This window comes from Glycine soja, chromosome 14 (assembly GCF_004193775.1).
Source record: "Glycine soja cultivar W05 chromosome 14, ASM419377v2, whole genome shotgun sequence".
Taxonomy (NCBI): domain Eukaryota; kingdom Viridiplantae; phylum Streptophyta; class Magnoliopsida; order Fabales; family Fabaceae; genus Glycine; species Glycine soja.
The window spans coordinates 49,467,574-49,483,855 of record NC_041015.1 but is presented as its reverse complement, the minus strand read 5'-3'; the positions used below and the strand labels follow the sequence as shown (position 1 = coordinate 49,483,855).

The 16,282-nt window shown below is 29.4% G+C and overlaps 1 protein-coding gene across 8 annotated transcripts in view; it reads right to left on the bottom strand.

Annotated features, from left to right (window-relative positions):
• The window catches only part of LOC114383300 (putative disease resistance protein At5g05400), a 43,988-nt gene extending 28,476 nt beyond the window's left edge, over nt 1-15,512 (bottom strand). For 3 of the 8 annotated variants that reach the window (XM_028342945.1, XM_028342944.1, XM_028342948.1), the window contains exons 1-4: nt 15,349-15,511; nt 14,688-14,737; nt 13,353-13,417; nt 9,291-9,358 (exon numbers count right to left, since the gene is read on the bottom strand). The gene's annotated coding sequence lies outside the window, so the exon portion shown is untranslated. Of the gene's footprint in view, nt 1-1,220; nt 1,504-2,416; nt 2,535-6,215; nt 6,296-9,290; nt 9,359-13,352; nt 13,418-14,687; nt 14,738-15,348 lie in introns of those variants that run through there. The other 5 variants (XM_028342946.1, XM_028342947.1, XR_003660456.1 and 2 more) reach the window with 4 other exon arrangements.
• Nucleotides 15,513-16,282: the final 770 nt, after the last annotated feature.

Below are 16,282 nucleotides of genomic sequence, written 5' to 3'. Positions count from 1 at the left end.
TTTTTCCTCTTTTTACCTAACCACGTATACGACAGCAGTGAGGAAAGTTAATTAATACTCATTTTTCTCACTTTTTTTTTCTTTCAAACGTTTGGAAGAATTTATTTACAGTTTAGTTAAATTGATCTGGTAACTTAAACACTTTATTTCAATTAGGTGTTCAAGATAACTTATGAAAACACCCTACAAATTATCTGAAAATGGTTTAACCTTATTTCCTTGACCACTATAAAAACGGTTTATATATAAATATTTGCATTCATGAACTCTATTTCCTGATGCAAATTCATATCTAAGTCCATTCGGAAGTTGGAGGAGTGCTTACTTTCGCATAAACAATGTAACCAGCCAATAATAATGTGTATTATTAATTATGCACACACTAATTATGCACACACGCACACGTCGTGCCCACACTCACGCATGCACTTACTCACAAGCGCACAGACACACCAAAATTGTTTGTGTTAAATTGAACACATGCACACACACATATCAAGATTCTTCATGTGAATTTTAATCTATATATAAATAAAGTAATAAATGATTTTCGATTAATATAAAATTTGATATATATAATCTTTCAGAAAAAGACTTTCAATCTATGAATAATTTTAACAAAATATTATTCAATTAAAAGTGATAATAATATAATAATTATTAAAATTATATAGTATAATTATTAAAATTATATAGTAAATGTTGCATTATCTAGTGCTTAACTTGTCTGATACAAAAGTTTTTAGAAAACATGGACCTGGAGAAATTAAACAAGAAGAGGTGGGATGTAATCAGCATTTTGTTACATATGATATAATATTAATCACCATTTTTTTTCCTTTCTTTATGCGATCTTATCATTTGTAAGTGGCATATATTTTTGTGTAAAGACTGTCATGTTGTTCAAATTAAAATGCCTAACTTTTTCTATACCCATGTTGGTACGTAATGTTCTGTTCTGTTTTGGACTCTGATGACGTACTGCTCAATTTACTTGGTTTCACATTAGGCTCTCAGGATTTGGGAGGATTTAAAGGATTTCAAAAAATTTGGCTAAATCACAAGTTGGAAAGCCGCTAATAGATTGTTTGCCAAGGTGACTTGCTTTGCATAAAGACCCATATGGTTTCGTAACATAAATATCTTAACAATCAAACTTTCAGGTTGATCTTTAAGTCGCAAACAATGTATTGTTAAAGTGTAATATTGATACTTTCATCTGTAAATGCAACAAATTGATTAAATTTACATTATGGTTTTACTGTTTTAAGTACCAAAAACAAGTTCAGAGTTTATAACAATGCTGCTAGAAATATTTTTACAATGAATAAAGCAAATAATTCAAGCTTAACCTTAAATCTTAACACAACACTCACATGAAAGTAACAGGTTTGCATTAACACACAACTTGATATGTAAATGGCAACAAACTTGAACAATTCTTGAGCTTTCAAGAGCATGAAACGAAAGACAAATTGAAGTTGTTTTCTGGATCAAGAAGTCCTAGCATCAACAAGATAGGGAGTGAGTTGCACATTTGAAATCACTAAATTTACTCAGATGCATGCATGACCTGAAATCTCTTTGTTTTTGTGCATACAAATAAATTAAGTGTCGCACCTTCGATACATTTTTGTTAATTATCAGATGAAATTTTGAGATAAGAGACTTAATTTGTAGAATAATTCGCAAAATATAAGAATTATCAAACTAACTTTTTAAATCCATGGTTTGTTAAGAATCTTCCCAATAATATTTTTAAGGGTGGATGAAGAAGGAAGTGGGAAGAGGTCCCATGCTCGAATCTTCCCAATAATATTTTTAAAAAAATTATCAAACTAACTTTTTCTTATAGAAACACATTTTTATTATTGGACTTAAAAAAAGTCAGTGACCATGATAATAGTAATTTTCTTCAATTTAAAAAATGACTTATATCAATTTCAAATGTGTCGACTATGACTAGTATTACCTCTTTCTACAATACTGATTTTAATAAACTGAAATATTATCGACATAATCCTGTTGCCTATTGCTAAAAAATTAAAAAGAAAAGACTTAAATATGTTTGTTTCTTAATAAATATAAATATATAATTTATGTATTTATTTCTTAATAACTTTTTATTTCGTATTGCGTTTCTAATAAAATAATAATTTTAATTTTTATTCTTGAAATTTCTTTTCTCCTTGAAAAAAATATTTTGTATTAATTGAGACTAAAATCAAATTTGTTGATTTATCAAAAAAATAAATACAAAATTTACTAATAACTAAAATAAAATATGAAGGATAAAAAATAAAATTATTAATTTATTAAGAATTTAATGTATAATAAAAATTTATTAAAGGACAGATTTTAAAATTATATATTTATTAGGAATTAAAACATGTTTAAATGAAAAGAAAAATGTTACCTGATAACCTCTTCCTACGTATGTAAATCAGTTGGGCGATAACTTGAAGCACTTTTGACAGTACGTAATACCATTGTCTAATCAGAGCTGCATTCTCCACTCCATTCCATTTCTTCTTCTTTTTAAATGTGTTAACAAATTAAGAACAAGTCCACCATCAGTTGTATCTAGAAAGAACTTCCTCTAGTATGAATGCAATTACATAAGTTGCAGAATGAAAAAAGCAAGAGTATAAAATTAGAGCAACTATTTCTATTCTTAAAGCCTTATGAGAGGACTTTCTCATCGAGCAGAGTTTAACATAGAACTTCATGATAAAATAATATTTAACTTTACATTGTGATCCAAGGCATAAAAATTGTGCCTGCAAAAAGGACGTGAGAGTTTTACCTGGGTATAGATATAAACTTGGAGCATATTTAGGACAATCTGTTATAGTCTGTTCAACATGATTTGTTAACTTAAATCCATGGTGAGTCTCTTTGAAATTTGGCAAACTTGTGAATGTTATATATGTTAGGTTGCGCAACAGTACTTGTTCTCCATCCTTATCAGTTCCTTCTTGACCATCATCACCAGCTTCATGTTCAAAAGCAAAAACCTTCTCTAATTGAGAGCACTCTGCTATATCCAAATCAGACAGACTGGGGAAATGACCAGCCACAAAATATTTAGGCCAATCTTGGACAATTTTCGCAGATTAACTTCTCCAAATTTGGTAAACGTGGATGAAAATATTTAGGCCAAATTTCAACCAGATTCGGTAATGACTTTAAATGGAGCTCACCCAAATAGAGCAAATTGATGTCAACTTTAGTTTGACGGTGAGTCTGGTGCTGGTACACAGTAAGATCATGTTCCTTTTCACTGCCAAATACATACTTCAACTCATTACATTCTTCAATTTCCAGTATTTCCAAACTTGCTAGCCCTTGAGCATAACACATAGGGAATATATATTCCAACCCGTCACATCCATCAATAGTAAGTATCCTTAATTTTGGGAGCATCAAAGAGGTATGACTTTGACTGCTAACATAATCAACACTCCCTTCTTCCACTTCTTCTATTATCTGCTTCAATTCAGAGCATCCAGATATTTCCACTTCTTCTAGCAGCTCTAGAGTTTGGACAATGGATGGCTTGAAGATACAAGTTAGCATCGGGCATTTATATATTGTCAAGAACTTGAGATGGCATAGCTTTGAGTTCTTGGGAAAGGAAATATTGTACAATTGTCTGCAACTCTTTATGGTTAGCTCTTCTAAACATTTGAGAGAACATCTGGAAGAGGGGTCATTAAACACTTCTTCAAGGTTATGCAATTGAGACAAGCTTAAAATGACTAGGCTGGAGAACGCATCTTCAGTTTGCATTGTGGTACCATCAAAGACGCATTTTATCTCTGGACAATATTCGAGGAATAGGAAAATCAAGTGATTCATGCCTTGTGGATCCATGGATGGGATTACATTTTTGTAACCTCCCTCAAGGTGCTCCAAATGAAGGTACTCTGCTTTTTGAAAGAAATCCTTGATTGGTAATGATATAAAACTTTGAACTGACGCATTAAAACCACGTGTGCATAACGCTCTAGTTGGTCTATGTTCTTCCAATCTGTCAGTCCGCGGGTACGTTTTATAAATTAAAACATATCTCTCTAATCTTGAGAAAGAGACTTTATGCGGAAATTCCTGATTTCCATATGGAAGTATATGCAAATACAATTCATTCAGCTGCAAACATCTTCCTATAACCTCGTAAGCATTTTTTTTCCGAATTAAACAATGGAACAAATCCAGAAGCTTCAATTTCTTTAATGACGCGATTCCATTAGGCAATTCTATAAAAGAAGAACAACGCAAGTCAAGAACCTCAAGTGCTTGTAGGCTTTCCAAAATGGAGATGTCACCTAATATATAACCTCTCAAGCACAGAGTATGAAGATTTTGTAATGACTGCATTGATTGTGGCAGTGACAAGGTGCCATATATCCTCCATGACCTCCACGTATAGCTAGATGTTAAGAATGCCAGGATTTTAATCATTTTTAGCCTTTCAAAACAAGCATTTGATACTTCAAAGGCAACCTGGGGAGAATGAAACAAGAGAATTTCAAGCGATGGACAATTCAATTGATCATCATGAAGAAGCTGGCCATTTTTCAAATCCCATAAGGATATTGCCCTCTTATCTTTTATGGTTTCATCCATTAACTGATCCATTCCAGTACTTGCCAAAATTGCTTGACCAGTTTTAGCTGCTATCCACAAGGCTACATCACGAACCATGTCATGCATTTTCACCCTTTCTTTTTTACTGGCCTGCAACAACAAATAAGAATCAATGAGGATGCCAACAGCTATCTGCATCTCCCTCCTTGCTTTCTCCATTGTTCCAAAAGTCCCAGGTAGGCCCATTCCCTTTCCAAACCGAAATAAATCTTCCAAATCAATTTCATGATCCTCTGGAAATATAGAACACAACAAGAACAAGGACTTGGCTAATTCATTGGTCAAATTATCATAACTCAATTCAAGACAGGCATAAGGACTTCTTAAGCCTTTTGGAATATCTAGTGGTTCAGAATCTTTTAGTCTTGACAATGCTAATTCCCACTCTTTCACAGTTTTGCCCTTCAGTGTGCTTCCCACCGTCACAATTGCAATAGCCAATCCTTTGCATTCATCTACAATTTTTGTTGCAACGCCTTTCAATGCATATGGGGACTCATCAGTTATGTTTGCATTCAATTTGAACAAATCCCAAGCTTCATTGCCAGCTAAGAGATTAAGCTCAATTATTGTTTGGCATTGCATGGAAATGCATACTTCTCTACTCCGAGTGGTTAAAATTACTCCACAGCCCTTGTTGTTTTCATTGTATGGAATACCAATAGCCTCAAATTCTAGCTTTTCCCATACATCATCCAAGATTAGTAGAGTTGTGCCTGTCCTTAATCTCTCTGATAGTCTTTGTGCTCTACCTTCCTCTGTTTTTTCCTCAAATTTCAAACCCAACTTATCAGCAATTTGCATTTGGATGCTTGTGATATTTGGAGTTTGAGAGACTGTTGCCATGACAACCTTCTCAAAAAGTTTTAACTCCTCAGCTTTCTTACCAACCTCTTTCGCCAAAGTAGTTTTTCCTGAGCCTCCTAGTCCAACTAGTCCAATCGTGCAAGCGCTTTTATCCTTTAATGCTTCCAAAAGGTTCTCATAAGTCGATTCTCTTGATTTGAAACGAACAAAATCTTTGGATGAATAGTACTTCATGCCTGGAAGTTCGGCAATCTTAGAAAATGGGTCAAACTTGCTGTTGTGGTTGAGTTGAGCCATTTTCTCAATTTTTCTTGCTATTTCTTTTGTAAGAAAATATTGGAATTGCCTTCTGAAATCGCTCTTGCTTACTTCCGAAATTCTTCCTTGAAGCATATGCACTTCTTCTAAGACTTTCTCAACATCTTTCAGCCACTTCTCAACTGCTGGTTCAATTTTTTCAGTCCTCATAATAGCTTCTTCAACTCGTTCCTTCACACAGTTTCGGGTTAATTCCAATTCTTCCTTGGCATTTGGAAGATTCCCAGCAATGTTGTTGAAACAACACAAGTATCGAGCATGGTGTAAAATTGGGCCCACTGTATATTCTGCTAACTTTGCTACGATGGAAAGAACGATATCCCCCATTTGTAATAGCAGAGTCCTAATGATGAATGAGTACATAACATTTTAGCTTAATATTATGTTAAGCAAAGTAGGGAGTAGTGATGCAATTAAAGGAAAGAATAACGTAATAATACCTTTGATGGATGTTGACGTTGTTGTATTTAAAAACGGAAGTGAAAGTAGTTTATGTTGCAGATTGGATGACTTTCTCCAACTATGGGCAAAAAAGTAGTATTAGAACTCTAAACAGAGAACTACAATAGCATATGGTATGTGTACATGAAAATCCATTTAGGCTAAATTACACATTTGGATTTTTAAAATTCAGTTTGATTTTCATGTTTTTATTTATTTATTTAATTTCATCTTCTATCTTTTCAATTTGGTTCTTTCATCTGCTTACAATTTAATGTTGTTAATAAGTTTAACATAACATGGTTAAAATCATTACAGAACAATACTTACATGTCTAGAAGTTTTTCCGCACCGTGATTAAAAAGTGATCATTTTTAGTTGTCAAGATAATATTTAAAAAATATGAAAATGAAAATCCCGTTGAAACAAACATTAAAATTTTTGTACTCGATTTCTCTTGTAAGGATCTGATGCATCTTAAACTTGATTAAGGAGTTTTGTTATCCATGTTTCAATTAATATAGTTGAAAATCAAATATTTTGTTGGACGTGTTAGAATCGATCGATTCTAAAACATGTTTAACGACCGACGAAATGGGTTGCTACAGTGGATTTTACGAAATCCAATTTGTTACTATCGGTCTATGCTTGAAGTCCATGTTTTATGCAATTGATTGAGGAATCCAGGTCACCTCTATTCCAAGAAGCATATTTAAAAAATCATTCCAATCAATAATGGAAGATAGGGGTGTTGGCGGTGTGGTTTTGACAGTTTTTTTTTTCAAAACTACGTTCGAATCAAACAATAAATTAACATGCGTTTGGTTCAGTCTGGATTTTAAAAAAAAAAAAATCCAAACCAGATCAAACCAATCTATGTGATGTAGTTTGGACGGTTTTTTTGATTTTTTTAAATTATAAAATCTTGTTTATAATCATAATAAAAATTAACATGAGAATGTAAAGGAGATGTGTCATCCAAATCTATTTGTGCTTTTTAGAATAAAATTTTTTGCAAATCTCTTCTACAATAATCAAACATAATTTTTTGCAAATCTCTCCTACAATAATTTTTTCCTGAAAATCTCTCCTAACCAGCAACATATATATAATTACACGTACTAAAATAAAAATTAAAAATATATATAATATGTAAATATGCGATTTGATTTGGTTTGATTTGAATTTTCAGCTAGAAATCGAAACCGAAACTGAACCAAACCACTCAGTTTCTATAAAAAAAACCAAACTAATCCAAAAACTTGTGGCTTGATTTGGATTTCGGTTTTTTTTTTTTTTGCGGTTTGCTGTTTTCCGTTTGGGTTGGTTTGGTTTTGAATACCCCTAATGGAAGAGAACAAATTGGGTTGGAGAAACTTATTTTCTGAGGCACATGTTTAACATTATCTACTCAATTCATTCAATCTAGATATTTTTTTTTTACAAAATCTAGCCATTTAGATCAAAATGCATCGATCTACAAAAACCTTAATCAATTTTAAGATTCAAGGAATCGTATTAGAGAAATTGAGCATGAAATTTTAAAGTTCTTCACAAAGGGGGTTTTAATTTTATAATTTTGAGGTAAATTGCAATTTGAGGGCCCCTTTAAGTTTTGATCGACAACTTTTGTTGCCTTAATTTTTTTTTTCACGATTTTAGTTCTCTTATTTTTTAGAAATCCACAATTTTGGTTTATCTTCATCTTAAAAAATATTTATTTCTCTTTTATGTTTTATTAATAAAAAATTTTAATGTATATTAAATAAATATGTTAGATCTAGGGTTGAATTGAAACAAAAGAAAAGAAATTGAACATATACAAAATTAAGAATTGAACCTAAATTACAGGTTTTCTAAAATGTGGTTAGTAAAATAATGAAAAAATAGAAGGACCAAAATTAAATATCAAGAGTTAAAAAAGAACCAAAATTGAAATTTAACATAATTTTTTGTCTAGATAATAGGTATCCTCTAATGAAGACAATTCTATTTAAGTCATATACGACAACAAAATTTTCACACTGAGTATTCAATGCAATCGCATTTCAAAATATTATTATTATGGTGACTAAAAACTGCCACAGTTTTTAACCATCATTATGTTAAAATCATTAACAATGTTAATTCTAACTTGATAGAAGGACCCAATTTGACCAAATTTAAAAGACAAAGATTAAATTAAGTTTTTTGAAAGGATAAAAGATAAAATTGAATATAAAGAGTCAAGTGTGTTACTTAGCCAAATATTTCTTATGTTAATATTTGTTTATTGTAAGTACACTTGTCTACTTGCCTTTTAAAAATAATAGATAATTGAAATAGAAATATTTAAAGATTTAAATTCAAATATAATATAATTATCAAATCTTTAAAATATTCATCGGACGAAAAATCAAATCTATAAAAAATATCAATTACCACATACTAAAATATCTCAATTATCATATCACTCAAGATTACCGTTAATTTATTATTATTGTAGTCACTATGACCACCACCACCTCTGCTGTCTTGATGATTATTATTGTTGTCATATCATGCAGTGACAACAATGACGATCATGATGACAAAAGTGATAGTAGTCATAGTGATAGCAACAACAACAACAATGATAATCATGGTAATCCTTGTAATGGTGATAGTGATGGTCATAGTGGTCATGATGGATTAATTGAGATATTTTAAAAATTAATAATTGATATCTTTTATAGATTTACTTTTTGTTTGATAAATATCTTAAAAATTTGATAATTATATTAGATTTTAATTTTAATATTAAATTTCAATTGTCTACTATTTTTAATCTTGATATGATGATTGTTATTATTTTTCATATTCTCACATAAAATAATATTGAGTTGTATTATTTCTCTCTATAAATTAAAGTAATTTCATATGTTCTGCGAACCTTGCTACGATGGAAAGAAAGATATCCTCAATTTGTAATGACACAGTCCTAATCATGAATGAGTACATAACTTTTTGGCTAAATATTATGTCATGCAAACTAAGGACGAGGGATTAATGATGCAATTAAAGGAAAGAATAACTTAATAATATATCTTACATACCTTTGATGGATGTTGTTGTATTTACAAACGGAAGTGAATAGTTGATGTTGCAGATTAGATACCTTGAACTGCGAAGAAAAAAAGTAGTATTAGCAATGTGAACAGAGAACTGCAATAACATATGATATTTGCACATGAAAATACGTGTATGATAACATCTAAGGTAAATTACAAATTTGAATTTTTAAATTTGATTCAATTTAGTTCTTTGGTAAGTTAAGAAGTAACTTTTTTAATAATTTTGACATAAACCACAATAAATCACAACAAAACAATGCTTACATGTCAAGATGTATTTTCACATGCGTAATTAAAATAGTAATAGATTTTAGTAATCTGAGTAATATTTAAAAATTAAAAAAAAAAAACCTTTGCAAAGATAATTAAAATTTTCATATTCAATTTTTCTTGTACGGTTGCATGAATCTTGAAATTGATTGAGGTGTTTTTTTACCTTATGTGTATTAACCAATATAGTTGAAAATATAATTATTTCTTTGAAACATGTGTAAGAATTGAATATTTTCGTGTAGTGAATTTTATGAAGTCCAATATGTTTTGATGTATGCTTTAAGTTCATGTTTTGAGCAATCGATTAAGGAATTTAGGCATAATTGTGAAACCTATTTTGGTTATTGATTCGGCCAAGGTAATGGGTAAGTGAGTTTGGTTTAGTTGGTGAAATAATAATTGGTATGATTTGATATATATTAAATATTTAAAATTATACATGTATCTATTTATATAAATATATAACTAACATTATTTGAGTAGAAAAATTCATCTATACTCCAAAATTTAAAATAACAATGGATAATAATGATAGATCAAAATGAGATCGTAGAGGGGGTCCATTTTTTTGTTATAAAATCGATCAGGTCGGGCCGATCCAATTAGAATCTGGTACCTAATTGGTCAGGTTTGACCAGGTCATCCTGGTTTAATTGCGTGACCGATCCAGTAGTGAAACTTATCCGATTAGACCACTTAAAAAGTATCCAAACAATGAATTCTAAATTACAAAAATTTAAATTCTCTGATAAATTACTTTCCTCAGTTAAAATTCTCTATCCAAACGCACTTTTAATCAATTTTAAGATTCACGGGAATCGTATTAGAGAAATTATGTTCGAAATTTTAAAGTTCTTCACAAAGGGAGTTCTAATTTTATACTTTTGAGGGTGAATTGCAATTTAGAATCCTCTTTTAAGTTTTGATTTGAAATTTTGTCCTTCTTATTTTTATTCTCGTAATTTTAGTCCATTTTTTTTTAAAAAAATCCATAATTTAGGTTAAATATTCAATTTTTACAAACATTTAATTTCTTTATATTTTAATTAATTAGACTATTTTTTTATGATATATTAAATGAATATGTTAGAACTAGAATCTAATTGAAACAAAGTAAAAGAAATCAAACATATACAAAATTACAGATTTTTTAAAATATGATTAATAAAATTACAATATAAAAATATGGGACCAAAATCACATATCAAAAATTAAAAGAGAATCAAAATAATATTTTAATATAATGTTTGGTTTATATCACATATATTTTTCTTTAGAGGTAATTTTGTTCAAGCCAAGTAAAATCATCATAAGCAACAAAACTTTTTCTCCTAATATTTAAGTTGCATTTTAAATATTATTCTGGTGACTAAAAATTGTCACTCTATTAATTATGTGTGCATAAACATGTCCAAACACATAAGTATTGTTTTGTGATTGTTTTTAATTGTTATTATATAAAAACTATTAATAATGTTAATTCTAAACTGATAGACAGACTAAATTGAAAATCAAAATTAAAATATAAAGAATTGAATTAAATTTTTAAAAGATAAAAGATGAAATTGAATATAAAAATAAGATAATAAAAAACAAATATGTTTTAGCCTAACATTTTTTATATTCATATTTGTTTACTGTAATTACTTGTCTTCATTTTCAAAGGCAATCAGACTATTTACCCTTTTAAATGCCAAAATAAATTATATATTACTTAATTGTATAAATTAATATGTTTTATTAATTCAACTGATTATTCAAATTATTATAAAAATAAATATTAAATAGGATTTAAACTTAAAGATAACAGGATTTGTTAGAAATTATGATAAAATAGAATTTAATTTGAATTTAAAGATTATATAATACTCATGATAATATTTAGTACAATTAAAACTTAATTTAAAAATGATAGTAACCGTTAGAATTTAAAATTAAATATATTTGAATAAAATAACTCCTTAGTCCTATTATAAAATAATTATTTTGTCAAAGAGAAAAAAAAAGTCACTAGATAATTATCACTTTAGTAATTGTTGTGTTTGAAATATATTCTTTATGATATTAACAGTTGGTCCACAAAATCTGTAAGTTAAGCTAAAGATTGAAGGCAAGTCACAAGTTGACAACACCACTTAGATTGAAGGGAAAGTGTTAAAAATATTTATCTTAGTGTTTTAATTTTTTAAAAGAAACCAATTTCATACTTTTTGTTAGTTTCAAATTAACACCATCAACATTTTACATTTTTCAAAATTTTTTAAGATAATGATAGTTAAAAATTACTACACTTTTAAAATTAATTATGTTATCATAAAATAATTATTTTAAACAGTGTCGCTGTTATAATAATTTTAAGACTTAATTATGTTTTTCATATATAAAAAATCAAATTATTTTAAAATTATTATCTAAAATTCACTTTCGGTCAAACATACTAGTACCACGTTATTCTCCCTCCTCTTCTTCACAATCTAGCCCTTAATCCACCCCTCGCCATGTCACTTCACCCATGATTCTTCGTCAACGAGCAATATAGTGTTGATCGACATTGGCATAATCCACACCCCAGTCTTGTTATTCGAAGACAAGCCAACCTTAGATTTCTCCATGAACGCGTTCATGGCGGAGAACGTGTTGTAGAGGGAGTCACTGCTTGTGCTGATCCCAACTACATTTTGCACCTTTTTTTTTCCAGGCTTTGGTTAAGATTCGACGATACCCTTTGCTGCTGGCTGGTAGCTCCATTTGCCGAGATCTGTAGGGTTTGAAGGTTCTTCACTTGTTTGGTTTCTGGGTTGTGCTTAAATTTTCTCGTTGAATCCAAATTTGTTGGTGAAATACAAAAACGGAAAAAGATTCTGGAGCATCTTACTCGCTATTGGTGTTTCAAGCTTTGTTGTTCCGCAAGGGAGGAGATTCTTTATAAATAAAAATGATTGTAGTAACAGATAAATATCGATTATCACAATGTTTAAATTAATTATTTTAAAACATAAAATCTTAACCATGTTAGTATGAAAGGACGAAATTGTTTTATTTTTAAAATATAAAGGATAAAAACCAAAAATTTAAAACATAAAGGACCAATGAGATTATTTAAAAGCACAAAGGAATCAAAATGATATTTAGTCAAAAATTAAAAAAAAAGCATTGCATCAAACAAAATAGGAAAAGTAAAGTAAATAAACTAATATCATATAAACAATTATTAGATTTAACTATTATAAAGTTTAACTTACCTTTTTCTACCAATTTCATGCCTTTATAAGTAATAGTGATTTCAATTTTCATAGTTTTATATCTTCTTCTACATAGAGTTTTTCCCTTTGACTCATTAATGGATTAACCTATTTAGGGTAATATTAATCTATCTAAAAAGTTTTAAATAAAATAAACTTTTAAGTGGATGAACATGTCAAATTAAACTTAAAAAAATGTCAGTCTTAGAAAAAAAGCATGACATGTAGCAGATTATTAGGCCTTCCCACAAATTGAAATTGACATGGAAAATATACAAATGCAACTCTACACCTTAATATTATGTGATCATTAGTATTTTTTTTTTTGGGAAAAACGGAGATAGTATTTATTATAAAATATTTAATATACTTTTCACCATTCAAATATGCTGTTAATATATTAAAGGTGCAACTCTATTTATAACTTCAAAAGATCAGCAAATTATATTATTCAAATGGACGTAAAATATGAATTGTCCAAGTTAAACAAAATCTAAACTAAATTGAAGATTTGAATTGGGATGCGTACCTTAAGATATGTGCAGATATGATATGATGTCGAGAAGGTCAAGAATTTAGAAACAGCCTTTATTGCTGCGAATCACAATATTAATTGAATGAGTTGGAGTTGCAATTTTAAAGAATGAAAATGTTGATGAGAGATAGGAAAAATCAAAGATAGATGAGTGAAGAAGTATAAAAATATGTATTGTTGTTAAATATAATGAAAGAATAAAACTTGGAAGTTCATCCTTCCATTGTTAGCAAAGTAAGGAAATGATAAAGATGCAGGTTATTATTCATACTAATTCAATCAGGAATAGCGACCTTGTGACTGCATGCATGTGCCCTATGAATAATTAGTCATAATGGATCACTTATATATTCATACTAATTCCATGGCAAGTTAAAATAGTATCTTGCAATCAACAATGGAAGTTTAATTCCCTTCCTCTCTTCAATGCCAAGTATGAACAAGTTGGAGGGGCTTCATTTTTCTTGAATTGGCTTCTTTAGGAAAGCATCTAAGAATGTTTGCTGAAGTGACTTGCGTCACGTAATTGAGGGAGAAAATCCCTTGATATATATTCTCCTCCATCAAGGCTAGCTGAGTTCTATAAAATGCAAGAGCCTACCGCTGATGTGTCAAGATATCCTTCGTTTGTATTGAGATTTAAAATGAATTTTCCGTTTCATAGTATTAATAGCTTAACAATCAAATTAACTCGCATTTTGATCTTTTGTGTTTGATGTTTGATACCATATTCTCATCATACGTGCTGAAATTAACAACATTTTTCTTAGTTTTAATCTCAATAAGGTTTTGTTGCTCTAAAATATATCAATTCAACATCCTGCAAAGCAAGAATTCCCTAACAAAACGTAGTCAAGCAAAGTGTCCTTAATTTGATCACTAAGGAATAACGATGAGGGGTAAAAGCAGCTTCCTTGTTTGCTTTTCTTTCGGGACATTTTTCCTCTTTTTACTTAACCACGTACCACAGTGAGGAAAGTTAATTAGTACTCATTTTTCTCACTTTCTTTTTCTTTCAATCGCTTGGAAGAATTTGTCTACAGTTTAGTTAAATTGATCTTGTAACTTAAACACTTTATTTCAATAAGGTGTTCAATATTACTTATGGAAACACCCTACAAATTATATGAAAATGGTTTAACCTTATTTTCTCGACAACTATAAAAACCTTACTTCTGCATAAACCAGCTAATAATAATGTGTATTATTAATTACGCACACACGCACACGTGCCCAGATTATAATAATGAAGCCACGATTCATCTGAAACATGCATAAGTATAACACTGTAACCCATAACAACTCAATTAAAAATTCCATAACACTTACCCAGAAGCTGCCATTTTTGCAAGAGCAAATTCTATCTAGCTGGTGAAACTCTGGTATCAACAAGCAGCCCAAAAATGAAAGGAATAAATAAATTAGCATTCACAATTCAAATTCAAAATTCAAAAAGTGGAATAATTAGCTAGCCTAATGCCCTGAAGATAGCTTAAAAAGATGACAACAACAAAATATTTAATTATGATAGTACTACGATATGAATACACTATCACCCATATGGGCCCCACCTACGTGGGCCTGCACCCTCGGCCCAAAACCGACCAACGAAGCACATGACCATGAGTACCACGCGGACAAATTTAAAAACCAAATAAATAAATAATTAAAATTACTATTAAATAGCCTCACATCCAAGCTAATTAAAATAAATAAATAATTAAAATTACTAATAAATAAATAACCAAAATTACTAGTTCGGTGTGGTGGTAGTAGACTAGTAGGATAATAACGATGAATAGATACAAATACGAGAATCCTTAGCCTCACATCCAAGATTTTCATTTCATATACATACATCATCTCAATCATCCCTTTTCTTCCAACAACATAAAAACAAACCAACAAACACAATCTAATTTCACAAATAACAATAATAATTAGAGAAAATCATAATATAGAATATGAATGAATGGAAGGGAGAGAGTACTTGTTGTTTGGATGCAGTGGTGGAAGCCGTGAGATAAAGCAATGGATCTGAGAATAGAGAAAGAAGAGAAGAGAAAATGGGTGGAATTGGTTTTCTAATTCATAGACCTAAAGAGATAGCTAATAGAGATAAAGAATGAAAGAATTGGAACGTTAAAAAGAATAATAGAAAAATAGTCACAAAACGACAATTATAATTGTGGTCAGCTAAATGAATGCGTTGTATGTGGAAAAAAAGACAGTGCCTCTAAATTATTGTGATACACTCTGGAAAGAGAATGTGACACCCACTGAAAAGATGGGACCCACTGAAGGTGTGTGTCGTTGAAAATATTCACCAGATTTGAATTACTAGTTTTGAATTCCCACACTGTATGCATTGTCTTATTCTACAAACTCTCTTTTTCTCTTCTTTTCTCAAAACACTTATTTATTCTTAAGCACATTTTTATTTTATTGTTGTTTATTATACTTTCACATGCACCTATTTCTTCTTGATCAATTCAAAATGCTTTGTTGATTATTATTATTACTATTATTATTTAAGATTTGTTGCCTCTTCATACATATTTCAATCACTAATTATTATTATTCATATATTGCCGCGTTAAACCTTCAATTAATTAATCTAAAGAGATGTTTAGTTTCACCTTTAACATTACTTAATGTGATTGTAAGTAAATTTTTATATTTTTTATTTTTTTTAAAAATTAATTCAAGTAATTTAAAATTATCTTTACGTTGAATTGAAAATAATTATAATAAATTTTATTATTAACTTATTTTTATAATAAAACTTAGACTTAAATGTAATTTTGATCTTTTTATCTTTTTAAATTCATAATTTTTTTTATTTTAAAATAAAAACATTTAATTCCTTATTTCTTAAAATCTCTAATTTTAGTTATCATGTTTTAAAATAGAAATTTTTAAAT